This window comes from Lagopus leucura, unplaced genomic scaffold (genome assembly GCF_019238085.1).
Source record: "Lagopus leucura isolate 7727_CA_CO unplaced genomic scaffold, USGS_WTPT01 Super-Scaffold_100014, whole genome shotgun sequence".
Taxonomy (NCBI): Eukaryota; Metazoa; Chordata; class Aves; order Galliformes; family Phasianidae; genus Lagopus; species Lagopus leucura.
Genome location: NW_024962268.1, coordinates 17,268,802 through 17,269,353, shown reverse-complemented (window position 1 = coordinate 17,269,353; position 552 = coordinate 17,268,802).

Below are 552 nucleotides of genomic sequence, written 5' to 3'. Positions count from 1 at the left end.
GGAAGGAAGGAAGGAAGGAAGGAAGGAAGGAAGGAAGGAAGGAAGGAAGGAAGGAAGGAAGGAAGGAAGGAAGGAAGGAAGGAAGGAAGGAAGGAAGGAAGGAAGGAAGGAAGGAAGGAAGGAAGGAAGGAAGGAAGGAAGGAAGGAAACATAGAATATATACTTCTTGTTGGTGGTGGTAGTGTATTGAGGTAAGATTTCTTGGAGGCAGCCTCTCAGTTCACTCAAAACCGAGACCTTTAGCTGGCTGGTGTGACCACCAGAGGGCAGGGCAGATATAGCAGAAGGTAAAACCTTTTCCCTTCAGCGAGCAAGGAACGTGCTAACAGAAGCAGCACTTTCATTTCTTGAACAGATGATCTGATATTTAGCGTTCTCCTTGTAAAAGCCCAAGATAAAAGGAGTTTTTGGTATATATCATAAGGAGTCCCATTCTCACCTGGAAATTATTTAGGATAGCTACAAAGAGGTAAGACATTCATCATCTTATCGACTTACTTATAAAATGAAAATATGTTTTTTAAGCAGTGAAGACGAAAAAGCAAACGTTTC